Below are 17746 nucleotides of genomic sequence, written 5' to 3'. Positions count from 1 at the left end.
TTCGCGGGGCGCTCCCAGCCAAGCTCCTGAGTCCAGTTTGAGGGGCCCTGCCAGTCAAGCTTCTGATTCCAGTCCGGGTCCCAGTCCCGGTTCAACTTCTGTTCCAAGTTCCAGTTCCAGTCAAGATGCTGAATCTGCACCGAGTGCAGAGGTCAGCCAAGATATTGAGTCGGCTCTTGAGGATGAGATGACGTTCCAAGAGGACTATGAGAGACCTTGTTTTGATTCAGCCTGGGAGAAGACCTCCGAAGCAATAGCTGAGAGAAGGTGTGTTCAACGGCTTGGGGCCCGGAGAAACCCATTTTCTGCATTTCAGCCTGCTAGCATGCTCTGGGGATACCAGGGCCGTCTCCTCTTGAACCCTGCTCGGCAGACGCCGCCTGAAGCTAATGTTAGAGAGACGTCCCAGTCCGGCCAGAGGGGTGCGTCCAGCCCTGCAGCTGAATCTCTTCCAAGTTCCAGTTCCAGCCAAGATGCTGAGTCTGTTCCAAGTTCCAGTTGCAGCCAAGATGCTGACCCTGCTCCGAGCTCCAGTTCCAGCCAAGATGCTGAGCCAGTTCCAAGTTCCACTTCCAGCCAAGATGCTGACCCTGCTCCGAGCTCCAGTTCCAGCCAAGATGCTGACCCTGCTCCGAGCTCCAGTTCCAGCCAAGATGCTGAGCCAGTTCCAAGTTCCAGTTCCGGCCAAGATGCTGACCCTGCTCCGAGCTCCAGTTCCAGCCAAGATGCTGAGTCCGTTCCAAGTTCCACTTCCAGCCAAGATGCTGACCCTGCTCCGAGCTCCAGTTCCAGCCAAGATGCTGATCCTGCTCCGAGCTCCAGTTCCAGCCAAGATGCTGAGTCCGTTCCTAGTTCCACTTCCAGCCAAGATGCTGAGCCTGCTCTGAGTTCCAGTTCCAGTCAAGCTTCTGACGCCCGCCTGGGTCCCAGGCCCGGTTTGCTTTTTGACTCTAGTCCGGGTCCCAGTCCCGGTTTGCTTCCTGAGTTCAGTCTGGGTTCCCTCAGAGAAGGGTGCCTTTTGAACATGGTTCCTCTTGATGCATCCAAGTTCCTGAGTTGGCCCAGCGGTGATTGGAAGGAGCCTCCTGTTGACAAGTTCCGCCCCTGTCTGCCAGTTTTGAACTTCTTTGTGACTTCCAGTCCAGTGATCCATGTCTGGGGGTTGAAACCGATCAGAAGGTTTCACCACAGTTACCCCTGGACACCTGACCTCCTCAGGGAGACCGAGAGGGGGGTCTTGAGGAGGGGGTACTGTCACGTCTGTGGCCGTGACCACCCTCATACTCACCCTGTTTCTGGGAGTCAGTGGCTGTGCTGGCTTCTGCTTGTCTCTGTGTCTGTCTCTGTCTTAGTTTCTCTCTGGCTCTGTGTGCTGATTGCCCTACTGAATCTCACCTGTGTGGGCTTTGCCTCTTCCAAGATGGCTGCCGCCTCTTCGTCTCTGCCAGTATCCAAGATGGCTCCCGCTGTTACTTTCTATGGGATGCCTGCTCTGAGTGTCAAGCCTCTGTTTGGTTGCAAGGTGATTGCTGCACCTGTGGCTCTGGTGTTGAGGGGCTTTATTAGTGACTTGGAAACTACAGTCCTGGCCTTTGCATTGCCATTCCCTCCGCAGTGCCTTAGGTCCCGAGGTTAGTGTGCTGTTAGCACCGTTTTGCTTTCCTTGTTATTTGTTCTATGGGTCTCCTACCCTTCTGTGGGTTTTCAGCCCTTCTGTATTTATTTGTTCTGTGGGTCTCCTACCCTTCTGTGGGTTTTCAGCCCTTCTGTGTTTATCGCTTTGTGGGTTTCCAGCCCTTCTGTATTTATTGCGTTGTGGGTCTTCTGCCCTTCTGTGTTTATCGCTTGTGGGTTTCCAGCCCTTCTGTGTTTATAGCTCTGTTGGGTTTCAGCCCTTCTGTGTTTATAGCTCTGTAGGGTTTTAGCCCTTCTGTGTTTATCGCTTGTGGGTTTCCAGCCCTTCTGTGTGTATAGCTCTGTAGGGTTTCAGCCCTTCTGTGTTTTTTGCTCTATGGGTTCCTACCCTTCTGTGTCTAGCTCTGCTTGCTCTCTGTGTTTGTTCCTAGTGTTAGATTAGCCAGCTTAGCTCCGTCTGGTTTGTAGCCTGTGCCTAGCTCTGCTAGTTCTCTGTGTTTGTTTCCTGTGTATGACTTGTTAGCTTGGGCACAGCTTTGTGGTTAGCTGGTGTATAGCTTTACTAAGTCTCCTGAGTTTGTTCTGTGTATGTTTCCAGTGCATGACTTGTTAGCTTGGGCACAGCTTGTTGTTAGCTGGTTTATAGCTGTTCTAGTCTCCTGAGTTTTGCTCTGTGTATATACCTGTGTATGACTGGTTGCCTGGGTATAGCGTTCCTATTAGCCTGGGTACAGTCTACTAGTCATTGTGTTGATTCCTGCTGACTGCCAGAACCCGGACAGTTCCTGCTTGTCTGCCTTGCCTTCACCTAGGTGCCACTCCTGGATCTTCATTCCTGCTGTTCCTGTAAGTCCTACCGGCTGCCAGAACCTGAGGGCTCAACCCGAGGGGGAAGGCAGTCAAGTGTAGGTGAAGCCTAGGTCCAGGGTGTTCCAGTTCCGCTCCAGTGTGTTCCAGTCCAGCGGGTTTCACTCCTGTATGTTCCTGTCCAGTGGGGCCACTCCAGTGTGTCCAGTCCAGCGGGCCCCACTCCAGTGCGCACCTGTCCGGTGCGTTCCAGTTCCGAGTGTTCCAGTGTAGAACTCCAGTCCGGAGTTCCGGTCCAGTTTTGTTTCCTCTCTACCTGGAGGGTGATTTGCCTTAAAGGACTCACAAACCCCGCGCTCCCGGGGAAGAAGCCTGAAGGTATGCAAAGGACCTCGAGAGCGCGTCCCGCATGGGCGGGCACGCGACACTACGTCATGCAAGGTTCCACGTTAGGAGTCACCGACCTGGAAAGGGATCTAGGTGTCATCATTGATGGTACGTTGAAACCCTCTGCTCAGAAAGCAAATAGAATGTTAGGTATTATTAGGAAAGGAGTAGAAAACAAAAATGAGGACGCTATAATGCTTTTGTATTGCTCCATGGTGCGACTGCACCTCAAATAGTGTGAGCAATTCTGGTCACCACATCCCACGATGCTGCATTTCACATATCTCACATTATCTCCTAATCCACCAGCACTGTGGAAAACTGCCAGATCAAGAACGCGTTGACCGTGCAAGATTGCTGAGAATGGCAAAAGGAAAGATTCTTGTTTTTATTTGCAAAATGCTGCGCAGCGGTACATCAAAGATTTAAATAGGTCACTCCAAACAATATTATATTTATTTATTTATTGCATTTGTATCTCACATTTTTCCACCTATTTGCAGACTCAATGTGGCTTACAATATTACATCATGACAAGCGTCAATCAAGAGTAGATAAACAATTGGTTACATAAAGAACAAATGTAACACAATGGATATAAACAATTCAATAAAGCAAACAGATTATCAAGTAACTAGTAAAAAAGGCCCGTTTCTGACATAAATGAAACGGGCACTAGCAAGGTTTTCCTCGGAGTGTGTATGTTTGAGAGAGTGTATGTGAGAGTGACTGTGTGTGAGAGAGAGAGTGAATGTGCGAGTGTGTCTGTGAGAGAGAGAGTGTGTGTGTGAGAATGAGAGTGTGTGCAAGTGCATATGTGAGACGTGACAGTGTGAGAGAGAGTGTGTTTCACACAGATACAGTGTGTGCGAGAGAGAGAGAGAGTGTGTGTGAGACACAGACTCTCTGTGAGACTGAGTGTATGAGACCAAGAGAGTGTGTGAGTGACTGTGTGACACATAGAGAGTGAATGTGATACAGTGTGAGACATAGAGTGTGTAAGAGACAGTGCGTGAGAGTGAGAGAGAGAGAGAGAGAAAGACATTGACTGTGAGAGAGAGAGAGAGTGTGTGTGTGACAGAGATACCTTCCCCCCTCTCTGGTGTCAGGCCCCCCTCCCTCCCTCTCTCTGGTGTCAAGCCCCACCCCCCTCTCTCTCTGGTGTCTGAGCGTTACTGTGCAGGACGCCGAGCTCTGGCTGTGCTTCAAGGAAGTGACCAATCCTATTTAATAGAATGCACCTCCAACATTCTGAAGCCGAGAAACCTCATGTGGTTGGTCACTTCTGCTTGTGATGTCAATTGAGGAGATGGATACAGAGAGCAGGAATGCCTCAGCCATGCAGTCAGCTTCAGAATGTTGGAGGTGCCTTTTATTATATAGGAAAGGAACTGACCAATCCTATTTAATAGAATGCACCTCCAACATTCTGAAGCCGAGAAACCTCGTGTGGTTGGTCACTTCTGCTTGTGACGAACCCGGAAGTACGTGATGTCAATTCAGGAGATGGATACAGAGAGCAGGAATGCCTCAGCCATGCAGTCAGCTTCAGAATGTTGGAGGCGCGTTTTATTATATAGGATTAGTGATGTGTTGGAATTCCTATTGTTGATTATTATGGTAAATTTTGTTAAAAAGGAAAGTCTTTAACGATTTTCGAAAGTTGATAAGGTCGTGAATATTTTTCAGATCCAGTGGTGATGTGTTCCACAGCTGCGTGCCATTGTAAGAAAAACAAGACGCATGTATTACTTTGCACTTTAGGCCCTTGCAGCTAGGGAAGTGGAGTCCCAAGAATGTGTGCGCTGATCTTTTAGCGTTCTTGGGTGGTAAATCAATAAGGTCTGACACGTATGCCGGAGCATTTCCACGAATGATTTTATGAACCAGAGTGCAAACTTTAAACACAGAACGTTCCTTAACTGGGAGCCAATGGTATTGTAGTAAAGGTATAGTTACCTAGATCTACTACCGTGTTTCCCCGAAAATAAGACACTGTCTTATATTAATTTTTGCCCCCCAAAATGCGCTAGGTCTTATTTTCAGGGGCTGTCTTATTTTTTGGGGAAACATCGGGGTTGGATCGGGGTTGGCCCGTTCGCCCTCCGTCGATCCCGGAACTAACCTTAAACGCCTCCTTTCACCTTTGCAGCAAGCAGCAACAGGGCAAGCCACGCCTTCCTTCCGTGTCCCGCCCTCGCCTGACGTAACGTCCGTGAAGGCGGGGCATGGAAGGAAGGAGAGGTCTGCCCTGCTGCTGCTTGCTGCGAAGGTGAAAGGAGGCGTTTAAGGTTAGTTCCGGGAGCGACGGAGGGTGGGTGGAGAGGGGCCCGGTGACCTCAGGTGGGGGGGGGGGGGGGTGGCCTTGTCCGGCTCTCGGCGGCCCTGCTTTCAAACAAAAATTTGCTAGGTCTTACTTTCGGGGGAGGCCTTATATCTACCAATTCAGGAAAACCTCTACTAGGTCTTATTTTCAGGGGATGTCTTACTTTCGGGGAAACAGGGTAGCTTAATACATTATTCAGACCTCAGCAGCAACTCGTTTCACATCAGGTACTCTGCTCCGTGGTTCGGTTTGTTCGTCATCTTCCTTTTATGTTTTTTACTATAAAGAGTATTACTAACCTGCTTATAATGGGAAGAGAAAAACGCCTATATGGCGACCCAAATCGGGAGATAGACGTTTATCTCCCAAAAACGAATAAAGCGATATAATCCAAAGCCGAATTTGGACGTTTTCAACTGCACTCCGTCGCGGATGCGGACAAAGTTGATGGGGGGCGTGTCGAAGGCGTGGTGAAGGCGGAACTGGGGCGTGGTTATCGGGCGATCAGAGATGGGCGCCTTTCGCCGATAATGGAAAAAAAAATATGCGTTTTTAGCGAGAATTTAGGGCACTTTTCCTGGACCCTGTTTTTCCACGAATATGGCCCCAAAAAGTGCCCTAAATGACCAGATGACCACTGGAGGGAATCGGGGATGACCTCCCCTGACTCCCCCAGTGGTCACAAACCCCCTCCCACCACAAAATATGCCGTTTCACAACTTTTTATTTTCACCCTCAAATGTCATACCCACCTCCCTGGCAGCAGTATGCAGGTCACTGGAGCAGTTATTAGGGGGTGCAGTGGACTTCAGGCAGGTGGACCCAGGCCCATCCCCCCCCCCACCTCTTACACTTGTGCTGGTAAATGGGAGCCCTCCAAACCGCCCCCCAAACCCACTGTACCCACATGTAGGTGCCCCCCTTCACCCCTTAGGGCTATAGTAATGGTGTAGACTTGTGGGCAGTGGGTTTTGAGAGGGATTTGGGGGGCTCAACACCCAAGGGAAGGGTGCTATGCACCTGGGAGCTGTTTTACCTTGTTTATTTTTTGTAAAAGTGCCCCCTAGGGTGCCCGGTTGGTGTCCTGTCATGTGAGGGGGACCAGTGCACTACGAATCCTGGCCCCTCCCACGAATAAATGTCTTGGAGTTATTCGTTTTTGAGCTGGGCGCTTTCGGTTTCCATTATCGCTGAAAAACAAAAACGCCCAGCTTAAAAAAAGATAAACGTCCATGTTTTTCGAAAATACGCTTTGGTCCGCCCCTTCACGGACCCCTTCTCGCAGATAAATGCCCATGGAGATAGACGTTTCCGTTCAATTATGCCCCTTCACATGTCCTCTTAATAATGTTATTATAAACGTATCTGTTGTTATTATAAACATCTCTTTGGCAGGACCTAGGCCGACAAGGGCCGTGTTTCGCACTGCTGCGTCATGGCTGGCTCTGATACACATAACATTTCTCTTACCAAATGCCATTAGTCTAAATATACACTTTTAGTAAAAACAATGTAAGTGCTTGTCCTATCTTACTATTATCCTACTACTACTACTTAACATTTCTAAAGCGCTACTAGGGTTACGCAGCGCTGTACAATTTAACATAGAGGGACGGTCCCTGCTCAAGGAGCTTACAATCTAATAGATAAGAGTGAGACAAATATAGGACAATCAAGCCATTGTGACATCACTGATGAGGTTGGCTCTTAGGCATTGGTGGAATGAGGCATTATGACATCACAATCTCAGCTCTGGTTAAATCACTGCTATATGTAATACTACTACTACTACTTAACATTTCTAGAGCGCTACTAGGGTTACGCAGCGCTGTACAATTTAACAAAGAGAGACAGTCCCTGCTCAAAGAGCTTACAATCTAATAGATAAGAGTGAGACAAATATAGGACAATCAAGCCATTGTGACATCACTGATGAGGTTGGCTCTTAGGCATTGGTGGAATGAGGCATTATGACATCACAATCTCAGCTCTGGTTAAATCACTGCTATATGTAATACTACTACTACTACTACTACTTAACATTTCTAGAGCACTACTAGGGTTACGCAGCGCTGTACAATTTAACAAAGAGAGACAGTCCCTGCTCAAAGAGCTTACAATCTAATAGATAAGAGTGAGACAAATATAGGACAATCAAGCCATTGTGACATCACTGATGAGGTTGGCTCTTAGGCATTGGTGGAATGAGGCACTATGACATCACAATCTCAGCTCTGGTTAAATCACTGCTATATGTAATACTACTACTACTACTTAACATTTCTAGAGCGCTACTAGGGTTACGCAGCGCTGTACAATTTAACATAGAGGGACGATCCCTGCTCAAGGAGCTTACAATCTAAGAGACAAGAGAACGGACAGTCCGATAGGGGCGGTTAAATTGGGGCAGTCTGGGTTTAGTGAACAGCATTTATTTACTGCTGCATTCTAAGGATGGCGCTGAGTTTTACTATCAATATACTATTGAGAAAACTACAGACTGTCCAAAATACGGCAGCGAGACTCGTCTTCAATAAAGCCCGGTTCGATAGCGCGAAGCCTCTTCTTGCTAAACTTCACCGGCTTCCGATCAAGGAGCGCATTGAATTCAAGGTTTGCACCGTGGTTCACAAAATCATCAACGGGGATGTCCCAAGTTACATGCTGAATATGATTGACTTGCCAGCCAGAAATGCTGACCCGTCCTCGAGATTATATCTCACCCTGCACTACCCCAGCTGGGAAGGCTGTAAGCACGGATCTATTCAGGCGTCAAGATTTCCCTTCCTCAGTGCGCAACTGTGGAATGCACTTCCTCGAGACATAACCAGTCTGAGAGACTACCTTACCCAGGGCCGTGCCAAGGGTCTGTGGCGCCCCCCTGCAGAAGGTCAGTTGGCGCCCCCCCCCCCCCCGCAGACGAACAGTTGATGCGCGCATGCCCCTCCCCCCCCGTGAAAATGATCGCTGCCCTCCCATCCACGCTCTCTCTCCCCTGCCCTCCCGCTCCCATGTCCCAACTGCCCGCCCTCTTCTTCCCCCCCCCCCCCCAAGATCCCTTTGAAATTTACCTTGGTCCGGCAGCGAAGGCGCAGCGTCAGTGAAGGAGGCGGGCAGGCGGCGCTCCCGACGTCTCTACTAGTCTTCCCTTCGCTCAATGTCCCGCCTTCTTCTGACGTCATTTCCTTGACGTCAGAAGAAGGCAGAACACTGAGCAAAGGGAAGACTAGTAGAGACGTCGGGAGCGCCGCCTCCCTCACTGCGGCGCGCCTTCGCTGCCGGACGGAGGTAAATTTCAAAGGGATCTTGTTGGGGGGGGAGAAGAGGACGGGCAGTTGGGACATGGGAGCGGGAGGGCGAGGTAAGCATGGTGCGGCGGGGCGCCCCCCAGAGGATGGCTTACCTCGCTTACCGTGTTGGCACGGCCCTGACCTTACCTTTCGCAAGGCACTAAAAACACATCTGTTTACCAAAGCATTTTCACCGGGAACAGCGTAGGACTATAGCCTCTGCCAGCTGGCATACGTGGAACCTGTTTAGTCCAAGTCTTTTGTACTGTTATATGTATAGTATCCTTTCTCTCTTGTCCTTCTACTCTACTATTCTCATATGTATCTGATATCACCCGGAGTTCTCTCTCTCTCTCTCCGGTTTACGAAAGCCACATTGAGCCTGCATGATTGTGGGGATAATGTGGGGTATAAATACACAAATAAATAAATATAACAGATCACTGGGATTTGTAAACACGTTCAGCCGACAGTCGTATGACCTTCCACGGCCCTTGTGGTCGGCAATGGCTTCTTATCTTGTGGTGCCTGTTTTGCAATGATTACTAGGGCTGGTCTTAGCAAATGTGGGGCCCTGTGCAGACCAATTTCGTGGGGCCCCCATCTAGAACCCTTGACAGGAGAAGAAACCCCGGAAAGACATGCCAACAAAGGAAAGATGTTAATCACCAAGGTACATTCTTCTGACATTTTCTAATGCCAGGCTATCATCAACCTGCGCTGTGCTGCCTGCGAGCGTCGCGTCGCAGCAAGCAGAACAGAGCCGAGCTGAATAATCCACACTTACCTCTCCTCAGACCTGATCTGCTGACATTGGAACTTCCCTCTGCCGCGGCCCGCCCTTGAGGAAGAACGAAGTTATGTCAGAAGAGGGTGTGCCCACGGCAGACAGAAGTTCCGGCGTCACTGCATCAATGGACCGGGCCTCAGAACCAGTGGCGTAGCCAAGGGTGAGCCTGGGTGGGCCCAGGCCCACCCACTTTGGGCTCAGGCCCACCCAGTAGCAGCACACTTGTGTCTGGCAGGGATTCCCAAGCCCCACCAGCTGAAAACTCCCAACAACTGTCCCTCCTACATACCCTGTAAATAGCAGATGGCATGCAGGTGAGACAAGGAGAGACCAAATCACCTGTGGGACAGGGAGGGGTTCTTCTGCCCACCCATCTTGGGTCCAGGCCCACTCAAAGTTGGGTGTCTGGCTACGCCCCTGCTCAGAACGGTAAGTAACTGTCCCGGATGCGATGCAGGGAACCTGTCGAGTATGCTTGCAGTTGAGGCAACTTGCGGGAGTGGGGTTGGGTGGGACGAGGGTTCGCAACTTGTGGAAAATTCATGCTGGGGACGCGACCGGCCAACCACGACCGCGGGGCAACTGTGAGCCCGAGGCCCTGTGCGGTCGCCCCTGCCTACGACTGGCCCTGACGATTACCACTGGAACAAACCAGAAAAGGAGTCTTTTCTGGTGCCAGACGGCATGAACGGAATAAAGTACTTTTGAGAGCAAAAAAGCAGACATGTTTAGCTGCATTATATTTTTTAAATTTTATTTCATTTGTACCCCTTGCTTTCCCACTCATGGCAGGCTCAATGCGGCAGGCGATGGAGGGTTAAGTGACTTGCCCAGAGTCACAAGGAGCTGCCTGTGCCTGAAGTGGGAATCAAACTCAGTTCCCCAGGACCAAAGTCCACCCTAACCACCACTAGGCCACTCCTCCACTGTTGCTACTATTTGAGATTCTACATGGAATGTTGCTATTCCAACATTCCATGTAGAAGTCGTCCCTTGCAGATCGGCCGTGCAGGCTTCTGCTTCTGTGAGTCTGACGTCCTGCACGTAAATGTTGCTAGTGGAATAGCAACATTCCATGTAGAATCTCCAATAGTATCTATTTTATTTTTGTTACATTTGTACCCCGCGCTTTCCCACTCATGGCAGGCTTACATGGGGCAATGGAGGGTTAAGTGACTTGCCCAGAGTCACAAGGAGCTGCCTGTGCCTGAAGTGGAAATCGAACTCAGTTCCTCAGGACCAAAGTCCACCACCCTAACCACTAGGCCACTCCTCCACTCCATTGAAGCATCAGCTGTTGGATCATTTGTTTTGCTTGGATTATCATGTACCTGATGAGATGGGACTGCCTTGATTTTGTTTTGGACCAATGAGCAATGTATGGACATTCATTTGCCCTGATTATGCCTGGATTTGGGGGAGGGGGTTGAACTGTTATTTTTTTGTTTTAATTTATAATTCAACTTCAATATACAAAAGAAAAATTTTAGAAAATACAAGTACAATGTCAACGTTCATCCTAGTCCACATCAAGAACGGAGAAACTGGACGAACCGCTTCAGCAATAAGAAAAACGAAAACGAGAAATACTTGCAGCAGTGAATAAAAACACATTTAAACCCAACTTAAAAAGGCAATTAAAGCCCACCTGCTTAGATAACAAAAAATCTGTAAACGTAAAGATTCAAAAAAATATATATATAGGAATGATTTTCACAAGTGATCAGGCATTTACGAGGAAATCTGTTACGTTTTGATTTTGTGATATTTGTGTATTGTTATTTTTATGTATATTTTATTGTCTTCCACCCTGGATAAGGGCAGATTATAAATAATAAATCGAATCTAACCATCGCAAAGCTTTTATTCCAGACCCTGTCAATTGTCCCTCTTTGCGGAAAGTCACTCCAAACACCATGGGCCAGATGTTCTAACAGACAATCGTACTCTGTTATGCTGAGCCTCCATCAGCAAGATCTCCAAGCTGGTATCGGAGCTGTTTAATTGTACATTGTGCAGACAGCTGCGAACACAGACATGCAACGCCTCCAGAGTTTTGCAGGGTTGCTGACTGTGCTTACTCTGGCTCAGAAAAGCCCGGCTAACTTTACATGCCAGCAAAGGGCTTATTGCTGTGTGTATAGATAAAGTGAACGAAAAAAAAAATGAACTCTGATCCTCCCATGATCTCACTGCAAGGGATGAAATAATGTCTTTCCCAGAATGATTCACAATATTGCCGTAACTCCGATGCCACCGAGCGCCTTCCAGGTTTCTATTCAAGTGACTGAAAGAATTTAGGGGGCAATTTTGAGTAGAGAGGTGTGGTAGCCGTGTTAGTCCACTTTTAAAGGTAATCAGTAGAAATAAAACAAAATAAAACATGGAAAAGAAATTAAGATGATACCTTTTATATTGGACATAGCTTTCGAAGGTTGCCCTTCTTCGTCAGATCGGAAATAAGCAAATGTTGGTAGATGACAGTATATATAAGTGAAACATCAAAGCATTCCAGTGACAGTCTAACAGGATGGGGGTGGATAGGTGAGAGACAGGGAGAGCCGGGTGGATGAGGAACAGGGAGATACTACTACTACTACTTATCATTTCTAAAGTGCTACTAGACGTACGCAGCGCTTTACACTTGAACATGAAGAGACAGTCCCTGCTCGACAGAGCGTACAATCTAATTAGGACAAACAGGACAAACAAGAGATAAGGGAATATTAAGGTGAGGATGATAAAATAAGGGTTCTGAACAAGTGAATAAGGGTTAGGAGATAAGAGGGTGGTTTATAATGGGCTAGAAAACCCAGATCCTTGTTAAGTCCTGTCTGTTGGGTGTCAAAATATTTAATCATTCTGACTTCAAAGGTCTTACGTTCCTGTATTGTTTTAAAGTTCCCTTTCAGGATTCTTACCATGAAATCACTGGTACAGTGTTCAGGTTTTGTAAAGTGCTGCCCCACAGGCGTGACATCTTTATTGGTACTGGCAATTTTCATATGGTGTCTATGTAAATTAAATCTCTTCTTTAGCATCTGACTGGTTTCTCCAATGTAGCAGACTTTGTTGCATTTTTTCCACTGAATGATATATACCACATTGGAAGATGAGCACGTGAAAGATTCCTTAATGTTGAATATTTTTCCTTTGTGAATAACCGTGGGGTCCTGAGAAATGTTTTGGCATAGTTTGCGGCTGGATATATTGCAAGGATGTGTGCCATTCTTTTCTTTTTGAGTCTGTGTTGGGAGCTTACTTCTAATTAGCTTGTGTTTTAAGTTGGGTGGCTGTCGGGAGGGGGCAATTTTGAAGCTGTTCATAGGACTTGGCGGTCCACAGGTTCATAAGATAGGGGTGTGAATTTTCAAACACGCTTTCAAAGTGGTATAGAAGTGAAACTGAAAAAAACTGCTCACATTTTTGGCAGAAGTCACAACTCATCCAGGTAGAGAGACAGGGAATGTAATTACCTGTGGCTGTGAATCCAACTAGATGGACGTGGTTGCCTGGTGATATCAAGGGTACAGTATCTTAGTATTTCCCGCATCAGCACTTTTTGATAAATGAGACTGGATGCATTTGAGTCCTTGGAGATGTCAGAACTGTTTAGCTTTGCTTTCAGTACAGATTTTCAGAGCTCCAGCAATGTCTGCCAGTGCTGCACTAGCCAAATTAAGCCCAGACAGAGCATCAAATGTATATTTTCTTTCCTTATAAATGCTGTTAGCCAATTACAGCTTAATAAACTGAAGTACAGAAAGGTCGGTTTCAGTGCTGGGACCTGGAACTTTTCAACAAGGGTTTGTAAGGCAAATCCTGTTTCGCTTTAGCCATGAGATCACACACCTCCTTATATTATTATCTTGCATGCACTGTAAGTCAGGGTGAATTTCAGCTAGGAGTCAGCATCAGTAGGGGTACAGAAAGGGGGAATTTTTTTTCATTTTTATTTTGTTTTCTTCACGTTTTTGTTCACTTTGTTCAACATCATTGTGTGTATATATATATATAGTAACATAGTAGATGACGGCAGAAAAAAACCTGCACAGTCCATCCAGTCTGCCCAAGAAATGTGCCACTTTTTTGTGTATACCTTACCTTGATTTGTACTTGTCTTTTTCAGGGCACAGACTGTACAAGTCTGCCCAGCACTATCCCCGCCTCCCACCATCGGCTCTGGCACAGACCGTACAAGTCTGCCCAGCACTATCCCCGCCTCCCAACCACCAGCCCCGCCTCCCACTACCGGCTCTGTTATCCAATCTCGGCTAAGCTCCTGAGGATCCATTTCTTCTGAACTGGATTCCTTTATGTTTATCCCACTCATGTTTGAATTCCATTACCGTTTTCATCTCCACCACCTCCCGCGGGATTAATACCTTTCAAACGTCTGTATCATATCACCCCTGTTTCTCCTTTCCTCCAGGGTATACACGTTCATGTTGTGTGTATATATCAATTGTATTTCTGCAAAAATGGACTTCCGTTTCACCGTCGCTTTGTCAAGGGATTGGAGCTTAAAACAGTGACCTCACGTCTGCTGCATGCTGCAGTCTGGCGTGAGGTCTGGCGGCAATAGCAGCACGCAGCAGGCGTGAGGTCACTGTTTTAAGCTCCGATCCCTTGACAAAGCGATGGTGAAACGGAAGTCCTTCGGGACTAACAGAGCTAAAAGATAAGTGCCACCCTGCTTCTTTTATGAGTTTATTGCCAGTCACCCTATAAGACATAAGCATCGCCACACTGGGACAGACCAAAGGTCCATCTAGCCCAGCACTCTGTCTCCGACAGTGGCCCATCCAGGTCACAATCACCCGACAAGATCCACGGAGCAAAGCATTCTGTACTGCTTGTCCCAGGAATAGTGGATTTTTCCCTACGTCCCTTTAATAACATTCTATGGCCTTTTCCTTCAGGAAGCTGTCCAAACCTTTCTTAAACTCTGCTAAGCTAACCGCCTTAACCACATTCTCCGACAACGAATTCCAGAGTTGAACTATGCGCTGAGTAAAGAAAAATTTTCTCTTCTTTTAAACTTACTGCACTCCAGCTTCATCGCATGCCCCCTTTTCCTAGTATTTTTGGAAAGCGTAAACAGACGCTCCACATCTATCTTTTCCACTCCACTCATTATTTTATATACCTCTATCATATCACCCCGTCAGCCGCCTTTTCTCCAAGCTGAAGAGCCCCAGCCGCTTTAGCCTTTCCTCATAGGAAAGTCGTCCCATCCCCTTAATCATCTTTGTCGCCCTTCTCTGCACCTTTTCCAGTTCCACTATACTATACACCTACTTTCATTTATAGAATAAACTCCCCTTTTACAAGGAGGAGTGGCCTAGTGGTTAGGGTGGCAGCTCCTTGTGACTCTGGGCAAGTCACTTAACCCTCCATTGCCCCAGGTACAAATAAGTACCTGTATATAATATGTAAGCCGCATTGAGCCTGCCATGAGTGGGAAAGCACAGGGTACAAATGTAACAAAAATAAAATAGATACTATTGGAGATTCTACATGGAATGTTGCTACTATTGAGATTCTGTTGCTACTATTGGAGATTCTACATGGAATGTTGCTACTATTGGAGATTCTACATGGAATGTTGCTATTCCACTAGCAACATTCTATGTAGAAGGCTGCGCAGGCTTCTGTTTCTGTGAGTCTGACGTCCTGCACGTACGTGCAGGACGTCAGACTCACAGAAGCAGAAGCCTGCGCGGCCACATTGGTGATCTGCAAGGGCCGACTTCTACATGGAATGTTGCTAGTGGAATAGCAACATTCCATGTAGAATGTCCAACAGTAGCAACAGTGGAGGAGTGGCCTAGTGGTTAGGGTGGTGGACTTTGGTCCTGAGGAACTGAGTTCGATTCCCACTTCAGCCACAGGCAGCTCCTTGTGACTCTGGGCAAGTCACTTAACCCTCCATTGCCCCATGTCAGCCGCATTGAGCCTGCCATGAGTGGGAAAGCGCAGGGTACAAATGTAACACACATACACACATATATTTAAACTGTAAATACTTAGTTATCACTTTTGGAATGCTACAAGATAGATAGATTTCAGAAAGGTGATTGTGATGCAGAACTTAAGTTTCTTCAAATCAACACAGAAGTCAAAAGGACAAGTGGCAAATGTCATAGGTGACTCTCAGAAAGAGACCAAAATGTGACATTGTTCAAGAGAAACGATGAGTACATTAACCTTAGGGCTTTTTTTGAGGGGGTACTTGGGGGTTCTGAGTACCGGCACCTTTTCCATTGTCTGCTAAAATTGACCCGTGATCACCAAGTTTTAATGAAAGAGCTCAGGCTCTACACACCAATTCTGCCTTGTCATAGATTCTGTGACTGGTTGCAGGGGGCCTGGCTATAGTGGGGTGGGTCCCTCAGTGATCACCCCACCCCTGAAGGGTGACCTGGCATTTGAGTACCGGCACCTCTTTTGCTAGAACAAACGCACTGGATAAAGGGACCCACGTGTGGGTGATCAGGCCATTGTGACATCACTGATGAGGTTGGCTGTTAGCCATTGGTGGAATGAGGCATTATGACATCACATTATCAAAAGTGAGCCAAGAATAGAACAATCAAGCTAATTACAGGGGTTAACAGTAAAATAACCTGTCTTAACAATAGCTCATGTTGATAAGCCTCTAAATGAATGAAAAAAGAGATGCCTGTAGAAATCAAAATCAACTGCTACATGTGATAAAAGCAGGGCTTTTTTTGAGGGGGTACTTGGGGGTACTGAGTACCGGCACCTTTTCCATTGTCTGCTAAAATTGACCCGTGATCACCAAGTTTTAATGAAAGAGCTCAGGCTCTACACACCAATTCTGCCTTCTCATAGATTCTGTGACTGGTTGCAGGGGGCCTGGCTATTTTGAGGTGGGTCCCTCAGTGATCACCCCACCCCTGAAGGGTGGCCTAGCATTTGAGTACTGGCACCTTTTTTTCTAGAAAAAACACACTGACCTTAGTTAAGGGTTTACATTACACAAATGTTTTGCACGTCTATTGAATTCCCTTGCTATAAATGTCACCACACACCACTGACTGACAGGTACATACGTGTGTAAATGACAAAAATATTCACATATCTTCAATGGCATATATTTTACAGGCAAGCGCCCACATGGACAGAGTGTGAGCAGAACTCACACCTAGGTTGCATAATTTGTAGAGTTCTATAAATTACTCATGTAAACGTAGTCTAGGTGTGAACACTTACACCATTTGGTGTCACTGTTCATTCCAGTGGTGGGAGGCGGGGCTGGTGGTTGGGAGGCGGGGATAGTGCTGGGCAGACTTATATGGTCTGTGCCCTTTAAGAGGACAGGTACAAATCAAAGTAGGGTATACACAAAAAGTAGCACATATGAGTTTATCTTGTTGGGCAGACTGGATGGACCGTGCAGGTCTTTTTCTGCCGTCGTCTACTATGTTACTAGCAAGCTTATTTTCGAAAGTGATCGCCGGCCATAAATCGGGAGATGGCCGGCGATCTCTCAAAAGTGGCCAAATCGGTATAATCGAAAGCGGCTTTTTTGACAGCATCGCCGCTTTCCTGTCGCCTCACCGGCGAAAGTTCAAGGGGGCGTGTCGGCGGCGTAGCGAAGGCGGGGCATGGGCGTGGCTACCAGATAGCCGGCTTTGACGGATAATGGAAAAAAAAAAAGCGGCGTTCAGCAGTATTTCGCCGGGTTTACTTGGTCCTTTAATTTTCACGACCAAGCCTCAAAAAGGTGCCCCAACTGACCAGATGACCACCGGAAGGAATCGGGGATGACCTTCCCATACTCCCCCAGTGGTCACTAACCCCCTCCCACACTAAAACAATAAAACTAAAAACCTTTTTTGCCAGCCTGTATGCCAGCCTCAAATCCCGTACCCACCTCCATGACAGCAGAATGTGTTCTATCCTCTGACAGCCTTTCCTTGGTTGTGATGTGGCTCTAGGGTGAGTGTGACACCTTTTCTGTTAGGTGCACTGCAGAGTCACATCAGCAATGCATTGTGGTGGGTGTAGGGTAGTGGGCTCTGCTCCCATGGTGCTTTTCCCCCTGCTAACTGGGTCAGAGTGTGCCCTGATGTGTTTCCAGTAGGCCATGAGGTAGTGGCCATTTTTGTAAGGCAGTTTTAGATCCCTTTCATGTGTTACCCACGTTAGAGAACTTAGTTATTACCTTGAATGTTGCTGAAAGAGGGCATTGTACACCATTGTACCAGCTCTGACCTACTGCTAATCTCAGTACCAGTGGGGCACAACCTCTGATCTGCAGTTAGCTGTGAGTAAACGTGCTTATTCAAATAAAGGACTTTTTCAAAGAGATTAGTCTTCAGGTGTCAACTGGTTTGCCAAGGTTATACAGCAGCAACAAGTCCTAGAGACCTGCGTGTATGCAGGTCCCTGGAGCACTTTTAGTGGGTACCACAGTGCACTTAAGGCAGGCGGTCCCAGGCCCCCCCCCCCACCTGTAACACTTGTGCTGGTAAATGGGAG

Source organism: Microcaecilia unicolor, chromosome 2 (genome assembly GCF_901765095.1).
Source record: "Microcaecilia unicolor chromosome 2, aMicUni1.1, whole genome shotgun sequence".
Classification (NCBI taxonomy): Eukaryota; Metazoa; Chordata; class Amphibia; order Gymnophiona; family Siphonopidae; genus Microcaecilia; species Microcaecilia unicolor.
The sequence above is the reverse complement of the archived record's forward strand: the minus strand, read 5'-3'. Positions refer to the sequence as shown.